Source organism: Carlito syrichta, unplaced genomic scaffold (genome assembly GCF_000164805.1).
Source record: "Carlito syrichta isolate Samal-C Ts95f unplaced genomic scaffold, Tarsius_syrichta-2.0.1 Scaffold65443, whole genome shotgun sequence".
Taxonomy (NCBI): domain Eukaryota; kingdom Metazoa; phylum Chordata; class Mammalia; order Primates; family Tarsiidae; genus Carlito; species Carlito syrichta.
This window is the reverse complement of record NW_007009539.1, coordinates 86,066-102,753: the sequence shown is the minus strand read 5'-3', so window position 1 is coordinate 102,753 and position 16,688 is coordinate 86,066. Positions and strand designations below refer to the sequence as shown.

At 40.0% G+C, this 16,688-nt stretch overlaps 1 protein-coding gene across 1 annotated transcript in view; it reads left to right on the top strand.

The window, feature by feature from the left end:
• DCBLD1 (discoidin, CUB and LCCL domain containing 1) overlaps positions 1-16,688 on the top strand; it is a 78,618-nt gene that overhangs the window by 6,444 nt on the left and 55,486 nt on the right. The window contains exon 2 of the mRNA XM_021708957.1: positions 9,108-9,220. The gene's annotated coding sequence lies outside the window, so the exon portion shown is untranslated. The remainder of the gene's footprint in view (positions 1-9,107; positions 9,221-16,688) is intronic.

Here is a 16,688-nt window from a genome sequence, read left to right as displayed (position 1 = left end):
AGGTGCATCAACTTTCATAAAGTAACTTCTAGGAAAACTAAAGAAAGATATTGACTCTAACACCATCATAACTGGGGACTTTAATACCCCACTCAAAACCCTAGACAGATCATCAGGACAAAAAATCAGCAAGGAGATCTGGAACCTCAATGTGACTCTTGACCAAATGAACTTAATTGATACATATAGAACACTCCATCCAAAGACCAAAGAATACACATTCTACTCATCACTACATGGAATGTATTCTAAGATCTACCACATACTTGGCCATAAATCAAACAAAAGCAAATTTAAAAGGACTGAAATTTTACCATGCACCTTCTTGGACCACAGTGGAATAAAAATAAACATTAACACCAGCAAGGTCCCCCCCAAAACCCACAAAGACATGGACACTAAACAGCATGATGCTAAACAACTCCTGGGTCAATGATGAAATCAAAACAGAGATCAAAAGGTACCTGGAAACAAATGAAAATGAAGAAACATCTTACCAAAATCTCTGGGACACCATGAAAGCTGTAGTAAGAGGGGAATTTATATCCCTACAAATGCACATGAAGAAAATGGAAGGAGCACAAATTAACAGCCTAACAAGCCACCTAAGGAAGCTGGAAAAGCAAGTCCACAAAAACCCTAATTTCAGCAGAAGAATCCAGATCACCAAAATAAAAGCCCAAATCCGGGACATAGAAGACAAAAAGATAATACAGAAAATGAATGAAACAAAAAGCTGGTTCTTTAAAAGGATAAACAAGATTAATCGTTCTCTAGCTAGACTGACCAAGAAAAAGAGAGAAAAAAACCAAATAAGCACAATCAGAAACACAAAATATGAAGTCACATCTGACCCTGAAGAAATACAAAAGATCATTAGAGACTATTACGTACACTTGTATGAAAACAAACTTGAAAACCTTAAGGAAATGGAGAACTTTCTGACATCACACAACCTGCTTAGGTTGGAACAAGAAGAAATTGAGACCCTAAATAGACCAATAACAATCAAGGAAATTGACTACGTAATAAGAAAACTACCTACCAAAAAAAGCCATGAACCAGATGGCTTTCCAGCAGAATTCTACAAGACATTTAAGGAGAATCTGATTCCAATCCTACTGAAGGTATTTCAGGTGATTGAAAAAGATGGAACTCTCCCCAAATCATTTTACGAAGCTAACATCACATTGATACCCAAGCCAGGTAAAGACCCAACAAAGAAAGAGAACTACAGGCCAATATCTTTGATGAACATAGATGTTAAAATTCTCAACAAGATCCTAGCAAACTGGATTCAACATCACATCTCAAAAATCATCCACCATGACCAAGTAGGCTTCATCCCTGGGATGCAAGGATGGTTCAACATTCTTAAAACCATAAATGTAATGAAATACATCAACAGATGTCAAAACAAAAGCCACATGATTATATCATTAGATGCAGAAAAAGCTTTTGATAAAATCCAGCACCCCTTCTTGATAAAAACCCTCTAACATCTAGATACATGGGGAACATACCTCAAAATAGTAAAAGCCATCTACAATAAACTCACAGCCAGCATACTCCTAAACAGACAAAACTTGGAACCATTTCCCCTGAAAACTGGAATAAGACAAGGATGCCCACTCTCACCCCTCCTGTTTAATATAGTATTGGAAGTCCTGGCTAGAGCAATCAGAAATGAGAAGGCAATCAGGGATATCCAAATAGGAAAAGAGGAAGTCAAGTTCTCTCTCTTTGCAGATGACATGGTTGTGTACCTTGAAAACCCAAGAGAATCTGTCAAAAACCTCCTTACACTGATAAAGGCCTTTGGCAAAGTCTCAGGATATAAAATAAATGTGCAAAAGACAATCGTATTTCTTTACACCAATAATAACCAAACAGAAACACAAATAAAAACCACAATTCCATTCACAATAGCCACACAAAAAATGAAATACCTTGGCATCTTCCTAACCAGAGACATGAAAGACCTTTACAATGAAAACTACAAAACACTGCTCAAAGACATCAAAGATAACACAAACAAGTGGAAAAATATCCCATGACACAAACAAGTGGAAAAATATCCCATGCTGATGAATTGGAAGAATCAACATTGTGAAGATATCCATCTTACCTAAGGCAATCTACAGATTATGCAATACCCATCAAATTACCAGCAACATTCTTCTCAGATCTAGAAAAAACAACACAGGAATTCATATGGAAACCCAAACGACCAAGAATAGCCAGAACAATCGTCAGCAAAAAACAACAAAGCAGGCGGTATCACATTACCAGACTTCAAATTTACATAAAGGTACAATCATCAAAACAGCTTGGTATTGGTATAAGAACAGGCATATAGATCAATGGAATAGAATTGAAATTTCAGAAGCAAAACCAATTTCTCAACCAACTCATCTTCGACAAAGCCTCCACCACCTACCACTGGGGAGAGGAGAACCTATTCAGGAAATGGTGCTGGGAAAACTGGCTAACCACATGCAGAAGATTGAAACAGGACTCCTATCTATCCTCATACACAAAAATTAACACCAAATGGAGCAGAGACCTAAACGTAAAACCTCAAACCACAAGAACCTTAGAAAATGAAGGACATACCCTTACGGAAATTGGAACTGGCATCCAATTCCTGAACAAAACCCGAAACCCACAGGTCATAAGAGAGAAGATAGACAAGTGGGACCTCATTAAACTGACAAGCTTCTGCAAAGCCAAAGAAACCATCAAGAGAGCAGGGAGACAGCCTACGGACTGGGAAAAAGTATTTGCCAACCCCAGGTCTGGCAAAGGCTTAACATCTTGAATCTACAAGGAACTCAAACATGCTGAAAAGAGGGGAAAAAAGCCCCATTATAAAATGGGCAGAAGATATGAACAGACACTTCACAAAGGAAGACATCCGAGCAGCCAACAGACACATGAAGAAATTTTCAACCTCACTAATCACCAGGGAGATGCAAATCAAAACCACACTGAGATAACACCTAACTCCAGTCAGAATGGCAATTATCAACAACTCAAAAAATAACAGTTGCTGGAGAGGGTGTGGTGAAAAGGGAATACTTCTACACTGTTGGTAGGAGTGTAAACTAGTGCAATTTCTGTGGAAAGCAGTGTAGTGATTCCTAAAAGCTCTAAATATCAACCCCCCATATGACCCTGCAATCCCCCTACTGGGAATATACCCTGAAGAACTCAAATCACTCTATAAAAAAGATACCTGCACATGAATGTTTATCGCAGCATTGTTCACAATAGCAAGAACCTGGAACCAACCATGCTGTCCATCAAAAAAGGACTGGATTAAAAAATGTGGTACATATACATGATGGAATACTATGCAGCCATCAAAAAGAACAAAATCATGAATTTTGCAGCAACCTGGATACAACTAGAGTCTATAATACTGAGTGACCTCTCACAGAAACAAAGATATGAGTATCACATGTTCTCACTTATATAGTGGACCTTGAACATCCAGTGTAATACTATAAGAAAATGACTGACTGTAATGGGAAACTCTGGGGGGGAAGGGAGATGGGATTAATCGTAATAAATATCTGTCTGGGGATGGGGATACACCTCTTATCAACAAGGGTGCCTGAACGAAGTATATTTGTATAACTAACCCTTAACTGTACCCCACAATATGATAATAAAAAATATTGATTATAAAAAATTACATACAATTCCATTCTGCATTTTACTTTTCTTAATCTATAACATGTTTAGAAAATCTGTATATGTTATTATGTGTATACCAAGTTCATTGATTTTAAATGCTATATGGTGCTCCAGAGTATGCGTACACCACATTGTACTTGCTCATTCCAAGGAATGGACATCCCGGTTCCTCTACCAGCCATTCTAGACCATATTCCCTCCAGCAGTGTAGAAGCGTTCCTGTGACCCAACAGTCCCTCCAAATATTGTATTGTCTAACTTTCTATTTTTGCTATTCTCATGAGTGTAAGCTGGTATCTCAATGCATTGAAAATTCATATTTCTTTGGTTACTAAAAAGTTTGGACAACTCTTTGTTAATTAGACATTTGGATTTCTGTGAATGATTGCCATATCCTTTGTCCATTTTTCTGAAATATTTTGTGTATTTTTCTGGAGGATTTGAAGATGTGAACATATTCTAAAGGTTGGTCCCTTGTGTGTTTAGAAGTTACAGGTATCTTCTCCCAGTCTATAAATTTTGTCAATTGAGTCCTTTGCAAAACAGAAATCTTGCCTCATGGATGTACTCTTGTTCTCCCTGACACCTAAATGAGCCCATATTTCTTTTTATGATAGTTTAGAGTAGGCTATTCAAATTTGTTTCCCTCACAATCAAGTTGGATGATGAGTTTATCTACAAACTCATTAATAAGAGATTCATATGACCTATTGTATCTACATAAAAACAATGCCTGGATGGGAGAGGTGGCTCATGCCTATAATCCCACACTTTGGGAGGTCAAGACGGGAAGATTATTTGAACCTGGGAGTTCTAGACCAGCCTAGGCAACATAGAGAAATGTCATCTCTACAAAAAACAAAATATGTGGTGAGCCCTAATCATGCCACTACACCCCATCCTGGGTTACAGAGAGTTCTGTTCAAAAAAACAACACACACACACACATACACACACACACACACACACACACACACACACTATATATATAGTGTGTATATACATATATGTGTATATATAGTGTGTGTGTATATAATATATATAAAACTCAGGAGGTTGAGGCAGAAGGATCACTTGAGTCCAGGAGGTTAAGCTGCAGTGAGTTATAATTGTGCTACCGTTCTCTAGCTTGGGTGACAGAGTGAGACACTGTCTGAATAAACAAATAAATGAAAGAAAGAAAGAAAGAAAGAAGGAAAGAAAAAGAAAGAAGGAAAGAAAGAAAGAAAGAAAGAGAGAAAGAAAGAAAGAAAAAGAAAGAAAGAAAGAAAGAAAGAAAGAAAGAAAGAAAGAAAGAAAGAAAGAAAGAAAGAAAGAAAGAAAAAGAAAACACACACACACACACACACACACACACACACACACACACACATGTATGAGTAGCTAGGACTACAGATGCACACCACCACACCTGGCTAATCTTTCTAAATCTTTCTAAATTTTTTATAGAGTTGGAGTCTCACTATGTTGTTCAAGCTGATCTCAAACTCCTGGCCTCAAGCAATTCTCCCTCCTTGGCCTCCCAAAACACTGGGATTATAGGTATGAGCCACTGCACCCAACCCCCTTTTTGCTTTCAATTAAAAAGTTTGTTTTGTTTTAGTATCAAGGTTGTTGGACAAACAGACATAGTAACTACAAAATAGGAGTTGAACAAGAATATCCTCTCTAACTTCTTCAGTGAATATGCACCAAATCACCCTAGCAGTAGATTAACAAACGGGAAAGAGTAAGTGAGATGTCCAGACTTGTCCAGAAACTCACAAATCAAGCCAAGTCTAAATCAGGCCTAAATCCAAATCTCAAGGGCAAAGACCCAAACTAATTTAATATCTGTAGATTGCTATGGAAGTTACAAGGCTCTTCATGATAGCCCTGCCTTATTGTGGTCCTTCCAGTACAGTGTATATCTTCAATAGCCTTTTTAAAAATTTAACTTTTTAATTTGAGATAATTGTAGATTCACAGGCAATTGTAAGAGATAATACAGAGATCACTCTTTACCCAATTTTCCCATCTAGTACCATCAATAAACAACAAACTATCATACTGTCTCACAAACTGGGTAGTGATGTTCATACCTTCAAGACACAGACCACGTCCATCCATTACCACAAGGATCCCTCTCGTTGCCCTTTTACAGCCACACACCTTCCCCACTGCCGCCACTCTCCTCCTTAATACCTGGCAACCACTAATGTGGTCTCCATTTTGTAATTTTATCATTTTTAAAATGTTACGTAAATAGAATCATACAGTGAATGACCTTTTGATGTGACTTATTTTACTCAGCACAACCTAAAATGGATCTGGAGATTCATCCACGCTGTTGTGTATATCAGTAGTTTTGTTCCTTTTTTGCTGAGCAGTAAGTATTCCATGGTATGAGTGTGGCACTGTTTAACCATCCATTTATTGAGGGACATCTAAACTATTTCTAGACTTTGGTTATGATGAATAAAGCTGCTACAAAACTTTGTGTGCAAGTTTTTTGTGAATGTAAATATTTCTTTCTCTGGGATAAATGCTCAAGAGTATGTTTGCTAGTTTGTATGGTAGGTGTGTGTCTAGTATTTTAAGAAACTAGCAAACTATTTTCCAGGATATCTGTGCCATTTTATAATGCCACCAGGAATGGATGAGTAATTCAGTTTCTCTGTGTCTTCACCACTATTTGTTTTTCTCACTATCTTCATTTTAGACACTCTAGTAAGTATTACTGATAACTTGTAGTACTAACTTGCATTTACCTAATAGCTAATGATGTTGAACATCTTTTCGTGTGCTTGTTGATCATTCATATATTCATTTCAGTGAAATGTTCTTTCATACCTTTTACTAATTTTCTAGTGGAATTGTTTGTGTTTTTTTGCTGTTAAATATTGAGGGTTCTTTATACAATCAAGATACTAGTTTTTTTCTCAGATAAGAGGTTTACAATTTTTTCCCACTCTGTAGCGTGTCTTTTTATCCTTTTAGGATTTTTTTTTTCAGAGTGAGAACTATTCATTTTGGTATAGTCTAGTTTATCAATTTTAAAAAATGAATTGTGCTTTTAATATCATGTCTGGGAACGTCTACCTAGCTCTACATTCTAAATTTCTATGTTTCTTTTATTTTTTCTAGAATTTCATTAAAATTTTTGAATTTTTTTTCTAAAATTCAATTTTTGTATATGTTGTGCTTGTTGAGGTTTTTGTAGGTTTGCCTGTGGATGTTCAGCTGCTCAACACCATTTGCTCCAAAAGACTTTTTCTCTCTGTTGAAATGCTTTTGTGTTTTTTTCACAAATAAGTTGAGCATATTTGTATGGGTCTATTTCTGGGTTCTCTGATCTGTCCCGTTGGTCTATGTGTCGATCTCTCTATCAGTGTCATATAGTCTTGATTACTGTAGCTATATATTCAGTCTTGAAATGGGGAATACCTACACATATTCGTCCCACTATACTGGTTGTCTTTTTTTTTTAGAGAGGGAAATCCGAATTATAATCCACTTATGCCCTTCTTCTTCTTGTTCAAGTGAAGCATAAAAACTTTACCTCTCTTTATATACTTTTATTTCTCACATTTATAATACAATTATCTTATACAGTCTATTTCTTCTACATACATTTTAAATCACATCAGTGTTATAATTTTTGCTCAACCATCAAACATAATTTAGAAAACTCAAAATGAGAAGGAAAGTCTATTGTATTTGCCCATATTTTTGGTTTCTGTGTTCTTCCTTCCTAATGTTACAAGGATTCTTCTTTTATTGTTTCCTTTCTATTTAGAGAACTTGTTTGGCCATTATTCTTGGTGCTTCTGTTGGAAACAAAACCAAAAACTCTTATCTCTTTTTCTGAAAATGTATTGGTTGTCTTTTATTCTTGGAAGTCATATTATCTGGATGTCAGATTCTGTGTTGACTTTTCTTTCAAAACTTGAAAAATATTTTTACTACTTCCTTTGTTTCTTCATGATTTTTAACAAGAAATTTGCTATCATTCTTGTTATTTACCCCGTGTATGTAAGATATTGTTTTTTTCTGGCTGCTTTCAAATGTTTTTTCTCTGTTTTGAGTTTTTTTTTAATTTTTTTTTTTGAGTTGGAGTCTCACTTGGTCTCCCAGACTGGAGTGCAGCGGCCGCTCCCTGCCACCGCAGCCTCACCTGCTGGGCTCCGGCGATCCTTCTGCCTCAGCCTTCCAAGTAGCCGGAATTACAGGCATGCGCTACCACGCCCGGCTGATTTTTTGATTTATTGTAGAGATGCGGTCTCCCTGCCCAGGCGGATCTCGAACCCACGGGCTCAGGCAATCCACTCACCTTAGCCTCCCAAAGCCGCAGGATTACAGGCTGAGCCACCGAGCCTGGCTTGTTTTTAGTTTTCAGAAGTTTAATTATGATGTGTCTTAAGTTTAATTATGATGATCTGTTTGTTCTTTGGTCTGGGTTTGCTCACCTTCTTGAATTTGTAGGTTTATGTCTCTTGTCAAATTTGGGGACTTTTCAGACATTTTTTCTTTAAGTTCTTTTTCAATGTTGGTTTTTCTTTCCTCTCTTTCTGGGAATCCAATGCCACAATTGTTAGACCTTTTGTTATAACGCCATAGATCCCCGAGGCTCTGTTCATGTTTTTTTGTTTGTTTGTTTTTCAGTCTGTTTTCTCCCTGGTATTCAAGTAAGGTGATTTCTATTGTTCTATTCCCATTCACAGTTATTTTCTCCTTTTCCCCTCCATCTGCTGTGTGACTCATCCAACTAAGCTTTTAATTTCTGTGATTGTATTTTTCAGTTACAAAATTACCATTCTTTATGTCTTTTATTTTATTGCTAAGGTTTTTTATTTTGTTGTTACGGTTTCAAGAGTGTTCTTATTTACTCTGTGTATTTTCATCATGACTACTTTACAACCTCTGTCTGCCGATTCCAGTATTTCTGGCATCTTAGTATTAGTATCTACTTGTTTCATTCATTTTACTATCTCCTTAATTCTTGGTATGACAAGTGATTTCGATTGAAACCTGGTCATTTTTGTCCAGTCATTGCATCCATATCCCACATATGGCACATCCAGTCTACGATGGACTACATATATGAAAGTGATCCCATAAGATGATAACATCACATTTTCACTGTATCCTTTCCATATTTAGTTGCCATTGTGTTACAGCTGCCTAGAGTATTCAGTACCATAGCATGCTGTGCAGGTTTATAGCCTAAGAACAATGGGTCTACTGCATGGCCTAGCTATGCAGTAGGCCATGCCATCTAGGTTTGTGTAAATATACTCTGTGATGCTCTCCCAGTGACAAAATCACCTAACAATGCATTTCTCAGAATGTATCCCCATCATTAAGTGATCCATAACTGTATTACGTTATGAGACTCAGGATTTTATTTAAACTTTCTGTTTTAGCTGGCATTCCCTCAGGCACATCTCTAACAGGGAAACGGTGGTGTGCTGTTTCATGGGGCTGTCAGGTGGGGGTAGAAGTTCAGGCTCCCAACTTGGCCTCCTTGGCACTTGAGGTTGAGGAGTCTCTTCACTACTGCCTGAGGGAGATGGGAATTCTAACCCCACATTGTCTTTGCTGACACTGTTGGGGAAGGGGTGAACCCCATTACAGGCCAGTGGGCGGGGGATATCCCAATTTCCTATTTGGTCTTCTGATACCACCTGGAGGGTATGCTGGGATGCTGTAGCCTCATGAGGGTGGAAGTCTAGGAGCCCCGCTCAGCCTTTGCTGGTATGAGTGAAAGCAGGACCTCACACCTGTAATACCAGCACTCAGGGAGGCCACAGTGGGAGGACTGCTTAAGACCAGGAGTTCAACACCTGCCTAGGCAACATAGCAAGACCTCAACTGTACAAAAAATAGAAAAATTAGCCAAGTGTGGTGCGCACTTGTAGTCCCAACTACTTGGGAGGCTAAAACAGGAGGATCACCTGAGGCCAGGAGATTGAGGCTCCAGTGAGCAATGCATGATGCTGCCACTGCACTTCATTCTGGGCAGCAGAGTGAAATCCCCAACATAAACAAACAAATAAATAAAATAATAATCTAGTCAATCTTGGACACTAGCAGAAGAGAGCCACTGATCTACATAGTATGGTGTTCAGGAATACCTGGCCGAGACTCCAACAAAATCTTTCATTCCTCAGCCTGTCATTTCCACTGACATTCCAGCAAAGCATTAAGAACAGGGAGAAGGAAGGAAAGGGTTGAGGGAATGATCCAGCGTCAGACCGTCTGACTTCTAATAGTTCTGCTAAGAGTTTGGATTTAGACTCCTTATAACCTGCCTCTTAATCTCCTAATTCTATGCTCTCTATCCAAATAAAAGTTCCACTAACTAAGAGAATTGTTGTTTGAATAAAGACTTTGGAATTAAGCTCATAAAGCGCTCTCTATTTACTTAGAAACTTCTACTAAAAAAGATTATTCGACTTCTTGATTTCAAGATTTTTATCCCTCTTGTTTTTGCTGACCTTTGATCATCTCTATTTGGTCTGAAGTCATGATAATTGTTAAGTCATATGACACAACATTGAGATTTTTAGAGACAATAGAAAAAAATCCTTTTTGAAAAGACAAAGCCTCTCTGCTCTCAAACACACTGAAGTTTAATACTTCACATATTTAACTAAAAATATGTGATAAAACTTATGCATGTAGGAGATAAAACTTATACATGTAGGAGATAAAAATCTTTAGAAAAGTAGATGATAGGTTTTTAATTAGTAAAATTTGGAGTAGTTTTAGGTTCACAGCAAAACTGAGCTAGAAAGCAGAGAGTTCCCATACTCCCATCCATTCTCTGTCCTAACCCTTGAACAGCCTTCCCCATTATCAACCCTCACCGCCCCCCCCCAGTGGCTTTAATGAAAACCCTCATTTGCTCCACTCTTTATAGCTTCTCTCTCTGTGGGCACAGCAGAGTGTTCATGGGTGATCTACTCTTCCCCACCCATGTCAGACACCTGTTCTTGGGAGCCCTCAGATGTGACTATGGGAGAGTCACAAGGGAAGGCCAGTGGATGGGAACCACTTCTCCCAAGAAAGTATTTTGTTTAGTTTTGTTTTTATGTATTAAACTTCCAATAATGCTTTACAGACATCCCCAAATATTGTCCTACTCCCCCAGAGGCTCACACTAGTGTCAGGACAGCATCCTGATGGCCAAACAGAAAGTGCCCCAGATCATGCAGTCCAGTCGCCTCCTTGTAGAGATGAGTAAACCAGGCTGGACACAGTGGCTCATGCCTGTAGTCTCAGCACTTTGGCAGGCCAAGGCATAAGGATCACCCAGGAGTTACAGACCAACCTGGGCAACACAGTGAGACCTCACCTCTACAAAAATAAAAAAAAATTAGCCAGGTATGGTGGCAAAGCTCCTGTAGTCCTAGCTACTCAGGAGGTTGAGGCAGGAGGATCACTTGAGTCCAGGAATTTGAGGCTGTGAGCTGTGATTGTGCACTCTGGCCTGGAAGCCAGAGTGAGACTATGTCTCCAAAAAATAATAGGAAAAATGCTTTAAAAAATAATTTAAAATGTTAAAAAAGAGATGAGTAAATTGAGGCCCAAAGACGGGGAGGGATTTGCACCAGGTCACAGAGTTTATGGAGCCGAGATTAGAACCAGTTCTCTTTGACTCCCTGTCCCAAGACTCTCCCCTCTCTCATGTGTTACATGAGCACAACAGTTGGGGACCGGAGCACGGCTCAGCCGGAGGCTTCTCAACGCAAGAATCTCCTTCTGAAGGATAGTGCCTAACACACTGTAACCACACTGATCTCATGCGTGATACAAATTATTTTGGCTGTTGCAATCAAAATTTAATCTTTCTTCTCTCCCACTGCCTTCATCCTAAGACTCAACGTCATGTTGTTACCCTCTAACCATCTTTCAAAAATGCCTATGGCTTTATCCTGACCAGGGGATCTTAATAAAATGAAGATTCTGGTTCACAGGTCAGTGTGAGGGTGGGGGCAGGAGTCTTCATGACTAACAAGCTTTCAGGGGATGTGGATGTTATTAATCTGGGGACCCCATTTTGAGTGTAAGGGGCCTAGGTTCCATCATGTCTAGTCTGGAGTATTGAGACAAACTCCTAAGTGCTCTCCCTGCCTCTCTTTGCAATCCATTTTCCACCCTGCAGCCTGTGCAATCGCTCTAAAATGCAAATCTGAGCAGGTTTTTCCACTTTCCCTGCTTCCCATTGTCCCCAGGAGCCCTTGGATTCCTTTCCTGCCTCTTACTCTGTGTTCAGGCTCAAGTTCACTGATGAAGTAGGTATGCACCCTGTGATCTCTATTTCTGAGCTTTTAAGTACTTTCTTCTCCTTAAATGACAAACGTTATTTTCCTTCCAATTAACATCTTCACTACTCCCAGTCCCTGGCAGGCTTTTAAAATCCAGGATATATACCCTTCCTCTTTGATTCTATAGCCCACGGAAACTCTTCTATCAACCCGAATAATTAATTTTTTTTCAAACTTCTGTTATTGGATTGTAAATGAAAGGACCTGTATTTTCATCATCGTATTTCCATCACATTGTTTTGTATATGAAAGATGTTAAAATATATGTATTGAATTGCATGGGAAAAGGGAGAGCCTTTAGGAAATGGACACCTATAAGGGTTTCAGTTTTATATCTCAGATAGTCTTTATAGAGTCACAATCCTAAATGTTAAAGATAAAACAGGTTAGGTCATCAAATTTAACCACAATCTATTGTATGTTAGGTCATCAAATTTAACCACAATCTACTGTAAAGCCTCCCTCTCTCAGTAGCTTTAGGGACTATAGTTGTTGGTTACATGGATATATTGTATAGTGGTGAAGAAGTCTAGGCTTGAAGTGCACCCATCACCTCAACCTGTGCACATTGTACCTGATGGTTTAGTACTTTGCCCCTCCACTCCTTCCCTCCCCTGCTTCTGAGTCTCTGATGTCCATTGTATTATTCTCTCTGCCTTTGCAGATCCTTAGTTTAGCTCCCAGTTATAAGTGAAAACATGTAGTATTTGGGTTACCATTCCTGTGTTACTTAGAATGATGTTCTCCAGTTTAATCCAAGTTGCTGTAAAAGACATGATTTCATTTTTTTGACAGCTGGATAGTATTCCATGGTATATATACCATATTTTCATTATCCACAGATCAGGTGATGGGCATTTAGGTTGATTCAACATCTTTGCAATTGTGAATTGTGTTGTAATTAATATCCAAGTGCAGGTGTCTTTCTTGTAGAATGACCTCTGTTCCTTTGGTTAGATACCTAGTAGTGGGATTTGGGGATTGAATGGTAGATCTACTTTTAGGTCTTTGAGAAATCTCCATATGTATTTCCATAGAAGTCGTACTAATTTGAACTTGACCAACAATGTATATACAGTCTATTTTGAATCTTTCTAATCACTTTACTTATTTATATTTATATTTTTTTTTCAGAGTCTCACTGTCACCCAGGCTGGGGTGCAGTGGCATGCTGACCACCACTGCAGCCTCAACCTGCTGGGCTTAGGCACTCCTTCTGCCTCAGTCTTTCAAGCAGCTGGAATTACAGGTACATACCACACACCAGACTAATTGTTTTGTTTATTGTAGAGAGGAGTTCTCGTCAAGTTGCCCAGGCTGGTCTTGAACTCTTGGGCTCAGGCATTCCTCTCACTTCCACCTCCCAAAGTGCTGGGATGTCAAGAGTGAGCCACTGTGCCTGGCTCTAACCATTTTACAATTTTAGAAGGTTTGCAGTTCTGTTTACACTCTATCTGACCTAATCAAGACAGAACACATATTTTCTATATAAACTAAGGCAAACCCTGACTAACTGTTACCTATTTTTACAGAAGTGTTAGCAAATATATAAAGTATACATTGCTAAAAAGATATGCAATATAAAGACTAAATGACAAGTAGGGGGAAAGATTAAACGTGAAAGAGCCTTATGAGAGATCCTGCCCTAGGGATGTTTCACATCTTTATATGTGAGGTACTTGGGTATAGATCCCAATAAATATAATTTTTCTTAATTAAACTTGGTTCTGAGATTCCAAAATACATTGTTTTTAAAAAAAATCAAAATGAAATTTCAGGATTAAAATAGATATACAAGCTTAACATAAGTTTATATGGTTGAAATACATTAACTCAGTGAGGCTTGTTTATTCATTACATACAAAAACATACTATGGCTCCAGCTCTTTGGAAGGCTCAGACCCAGGAGTTTGAGGTTGCAGTATGCAATGAAAGAACATATGAATACCCACTGCCCTCTGGCCTGGGCAACATAGCAAGATCCCCACCTCTAAAACACACCCATATATAAGGGAACCCCAAAAGCCCTGGAATTATCTTTTAGAGGGTGGGTCCCTTGTAGTACACTTGGAATTTGTTTCTCCGGATCAAACAGTCAAAGTTTTTATCTGGAAAGCTTGGGGAGCTTGAGTCATGATTTGCGGAAGAAACATCCTGAGCTGTGGCAAATAGGTGGCTGGTTCTTCCACCATGACAATGCACCTACCCACACCATGCTGACCACCCTAACCTGATCCTTATGCCCCACCCTCCCTATTTACTTGCTCTTGGCCCAAGTGACTTTCGTTAGTTTGTTTCCCTGGATGAAAAAAATCCTCAAAGAGAAACATTTTGCCAATGTGGAAGAGGTGAAACAAAAAATGGCAGAAGCGCTAAAAGGCATCAAAATTGATAAGCTCAAAAACGGTTTTGAGCAGTGGATAGCTGCATTGCATCAAATGGAGAGTACTTTGCAGGTGACTGAAGTTTAAACATGTAAAAAACAAATACACTATTTTTTAATGAATGAATTGTTTTGAGGGGGTTCCCCCTCATATAATCTATTGTATTTTCACATTTTTCTTATACTATGATTTTTTCTTAACTCGAGATTTTCTTTTATATTTCAGAAAGGAATAGCATGATGAAAGCAATAGGCTCCAGTTAGTCTTTCTGTTTCCTAACTGTTAGAGTTCCTAAATCTCTTTCGTTATCTGGCCCAGGATTCTAGGTAGAATAGATAACCCCAATTCCTATCAAAGAACTGACTGCAATTTAAAAGGTCACCGGAAAGCCCAACCTGCCTCACCCTATGAATTCCTCACTGAGAAACAGTGCTCCCCATTGTCTGCTTCATTCATAGCTCATAGTCAAATCTAGAGCCTGGCAGCAGCTGCCCAGACTCATCTTCTTAGAAAGAATGGAGAGAGATAGGAAGAAAGGAAAGCTGGAGTTAGGAAGTGATTCTGTGTATCACAGTATCTGTTTGTGTTTTCTTGGGCAACCATGCTCAGTATTTTTCATGAGTGTCAATTTACTTTCAATTAAAAATGATTGTTAAAACTCACTATTTATTAAGTACCTCCTCTACATGCTAGAATTTTATGTACATATTTATTTAGTTTCTGTAACAACCAGAAAAGTGAGGTATTATATGCCCCAACAGAACAGAGACCTAGAATCAAACTTGGATTCTTATTTCTACAGCCCAAGTTCTTTCCTCGGAGACCTGCTGCCTCTGAGAAAGCAAAGTTCCAAAGACAACTTGAAGCTTTAAAAAAAAAAAAAGTTAAGAGCAAAAGACAGAGGAAAAGAGGAATGCATGTATGAAATAAGTCTGTTCAGGTATCCAAAGACCACATGAGGGGCTTGTAATTGACCTCAGAGGGGCTGCTGCTTCTTCTCTGCCTCCAATACTTCCAGGGAACCACCTCTTGAGGCGAAGGCGAGGGCAGCGCGCAGGGGACAGAGACGTCAGAGAGTTCTTTTATTTATTTATTTTTTTAACATATTTTTATTTTAAAATCGTGAGGTCCAGTTAAGGGTTAGGTATACAAATATGCATCGTTCAGGCACTCTTGTTGATAAGGGGTGTCCCCCTCATCCCCAGATATTGACTACCATTAATCCCACCACCCTTGCCCTCCCTGTCCTCTCCCCCCCCATAGATTCCCATCACTGTCAATCCTTTTCTTATAGTATTAGGATAGATGTTCAAGGCTCACTTATGAGTGAGAATATGTGACACTCAGATCTTTGTTTCTGTGAGAGATCACTTAGTATTATAGACTAGTTCCATCCAGGTTGCTGCGAAGAATTCTTAAAGTACGCGTTTAACCTGTCCTCCTTCACTGCCACTGTCCCTCTTAGCTGTCTGCAGTTCAACCAACCACAGTACCCCTTTGACGCCTTCACTCTCCAACCTGCCCTTCCCAAAATCTTCTCCACCGCGCCCGAGGATCAGGCCGTGCCTCTCCTCCGTCCAAACCTTCGGCGCTGCTTCTCGCCCCGAAGACCAAGTCGGGCATCCTTGAGGTGATGTAACTGCACGTTCCGGCCCCACTGCACACCGGCTTCCTCCTCGGGTCACGCACCGCCTGCCCACCCTGCTCCAGCCACCCGACCCTTTCCTCCTTGTTCCCTGCCTGGGTCTCAGTCTAGATGCCACCTGGAGAGGCCTTTCCGGGCCGCTTCCTCCCCGCAGCTCCTCCACCCACCACCTGATTCGAGCTCCCTTAATGTGCCCCACTAGCACCCTGCTTGCCACTGATGCCCGTTTGCATTACACACGTGCCTGATTATTGTTAACCTCTGCAAAGGGCCACAGGAGTTGAGCCCTGTGCCTGGCCAGCACACTGCTGACCGAATCACTTGAACGAATGCAGGCTCTCCCTGCCATCGTCATGTCCCCATCATCAAGTTTCGAGTCCCCAGTGGGGCAGTCACGGGCACGCCCACCCTCGCGGGTTCGCCGACGCGCTGGAGGGAAGTGGTCTCCCCGGGGAGGCTGGGCGCCGGGAGGCGAGGGGCGAGTCTCCCGGCCGGGCGTCCTCCGGGCTCGCAGGTTCCTGGATAGTGAGAAGGTGGGACGGCGGAGAGGGACGGAGGGAGGCCGGGGCCGCCAGACACCGCAAGACGAGCGCCGGCGGCGCCTGGGCTCCTGCCGGGAGCGCGATTTCCTCCTCCGGAGCCGGG